This window comes from Peromyscus leucopus, chromosome 8b (assembly GCF_004664715.2).
Source record: "Peromyscus leucopus breed LL Stock chromosome 8b, UCI_PerLeu_2.1, whole genome shotgun sequence".
Taxonomy (NCBI): domain Eukaryota; kingdom Metazoa; phylum Chordata; class Mammalia; order Rodentia; family Cricetidae; genus Peromyscus; species Peromyscus leucopus.
In genome coordinates this window covers 14113394-14116438 of record NC_051086.1, presented here as the reverse complement: position 1 = coordinate 14116438, position 3045 = coordinate 14113394, and positions in this window count along the sequence as shown.

Sequence of the window (3045 nt, the reverse complement as noted above, 5' to 3'; positions counted from 1 at the left end):
TTTTCCCTCTTGCTTCCTTCTTGGCATTGAGTTCTGATTTCGTCTGTGGCACCACACAGCTCTCTGTCTTCAAAACAATCAGTTTTTGTTTGTCTTGTGCATTTTCACTCTGTCACTCTTAGAAATCAGCGAATTGAGCATGAAAGCAGCAATGAACAGCACAGAGCTGTGGCACAGTTGTGTGAAATATCCACACTCTCCACTTTAACACGTGTGTTTGTGCGTGCCTGTGTGCTCCCTATTCCATCAGCACCCAGCCAGGAAGTACACAGGAAATGCAAAGCAGAAAAGGTTGCCTGAAGGACAGTTCCTGTCCTCCTACGAACTTGGCTGCTCAGGCTTGGTTACCTTGGCTGTCCTCCAACAGTAAAATTAAAAGCAAGACCTCCTAGCTATCTTGAAGGTAGATGCTGGCCTAAGTCAAGCTACTGGCTGCCAGAAAAGGAGTTTCTCAATATGCTCAATAGAATATAATCTCATGTGAATTACTTATAAGGCATAGCAGAGAAGGGAAGTTAAAGATTATTTTTAGGTGACAAAAAGGGAAAACAAACCTCTGTACTATACTTTCAAGATCTTTAAACCTATACATCAATAATAGTAATAAATATCAAAAGCAACCTTACTTGTTTTTCCTGTTGTCAGGCCTATGACAATCATTATCCTTTGTATGTTCACCCTTAATTCTGCATGGTTTCTGAAAATATATGAAAAGGACAAAAACAGAGAACATCTGCAACCAGGAAAGAGTTTGTAATGTCTGTTTTCCCAAGTCCTGAATAAATAAATCCCCACACGTTTATAAAATAAGTAAGTCAATTCTAAGCCCTCCAAGGAGCATTTCTGGTACTTCATTGTAAAATTACAGATAAAATCAGTGGTTTGTTGGAAATTGTCCCATTTTTTGAATCAGAAATTATTGCTTTTTAACATAAACTTAAGAAGTTAGTTATTTATACCACATAAGCGATGAATAGCTTGCCAAAGCAGGAAATATACCAAAGGAATAAAAAGAACAAATTCAAAGAAAGATAAGAAACATTTGATGGATCTGAAATTACACTTACTTGGATAAGGCTGCTGAAAACACTTATTCTGTCTCCTCTAATGTACTTTGGAAACAGCTGAATGCCTTACCACTGGCCTGTAGAACTCAAGTGCCATTTCCTATTTAAAAGAATCAGAACTCCCTGGAGAATGCTTGCATCCAGTCTAGAGGAGGAAACATCAAAATCAGCCAGGAGCATGTCGTGCCAGAACACGAGGAAGCACTGACAGTCTCTTAGGACCTCTTCCAAACAGTTGAGGAGTCGACTGGGAAAGCCTTCGATGCTCAGTCTTCAAGATTTGAGCATTAGTAAGATAGTAGCTACAAAGTGTTTAAATCTGCACAGTAGTAACGGTAGTAAATATGAAAACAAATAAAAACCCTAGTACTCTCTGTAATAACTCAATAAGGAACAAAGTCATTGTTTTGGAAAGAGGCAAATAAAAGGGATGAAATTCAGTATTTTTGTTACAGTTGATATATTATATGTTTCACAGTAGCCAAACAATTGTTAAGAATAAAAATTTCTCTTGAGTAGAAATAACATCAAATAATCACTAATGAAGAAATGACAGGACCAAGACATCACTGTTTTGTAATCTAAAACGGAGTAGTTTACCCTAGCAATGACTGCCAATGAAAGCTAAAATCAGAAAGATGAATAAAGTCACATTATGTCCTTCTTAATGGAAACACATATAGATGAGTTTACACAGAAGGAAGGGAGCATTCTTTACCCTGCAAAATCAAACTGGAATCTCTCACCTGTCCTCTGTATTGAGCATCCTCACTGATGCAGAGAGAACAGAAAGCCAGTAACCTTCTTAGAAATAGAATGTATCAAAATATCTAGTATGGGCTGGGTGTGGTGGTGGGCACTTTTATTCCCAGAATTAAGAAGGCAGAGGAGAGGCAGGCCAACTAATTATACATAGCAAGTTTCAGACCTTTAAGAAGTACATAGTGAGATCACGTTATTTTAAAAAGAGAGAGAGAACATCTAAGCTAAGGGAAGCTATATGGTGACAATATTCTCTTTAGTATAACTTGACAAAGAGTGATAATCCACACATTAGGGAATAACTTAGGTACTCATCAACAAATTGATGTTGTTTGGTTCTTAATTCAAATGAGTAAAAATATTAAAATATCTTCATAAGAATATATATATATATATATATATATATACACACACACACATATATATATGTGAAGACATTCAGGACTTACTGTTAAATTATTTGGGGATAGCATTGCTATGTAGTAACATGTTTCATGAGTTGCTTTCTCATATATATAAACTGACATACACAGATAAAATTAAAATTATTTGTTGTGATTATTTTTTAAGGTAACCAGAGAAATTAGCAGAGTGAAATTAAATAATCTCATAATTTTTGGAGCTAAGTACCCTCTGTTATGTCCATGTTGCTGGTTAAGTAAATCTAGATGATCACGAAGATTTTGGTTTGATTTAGGAATGTTTATAGCTTTGCTATGAGGTTTTTGCTATCAAACCCAAACACAGGAAGACATAGAATATATTTGATAATGCTATATATGTTAAGCAAAAGAAAGCAAATCTTAAAAAAATGACTTAAACTGCCTAGATTTTTTTGGTGTTTATTTTGTATTGTTTTCATAGAAAAGGGACCTCTTAAAATCCTTTCTCCAAAACTCTGACATTTATCATTAACAATATTGCTTTCAGAAAACAGTATTTCATGTTGTCTGCATGATCAAGCTCCATAACCATGAGCAATTTTTAATCTGAAGGAGGGAGAACCACTTAGACTACTCTACTATCCACAAATACTCTAATGGGGATCAATCTCACCCAATTAAAACTCCAGGAACTATGAATCATTAATAAGTTTACCATGAGATAATTCAGCTGTTAAGTTCTCTTTATATTGGTGCCTCAGAGAAACTCAAACTTGAAATGAATCTTCTTCATGACTTAATCTTCAATGAAGCTTTTTTGTCACTGTTTGAAA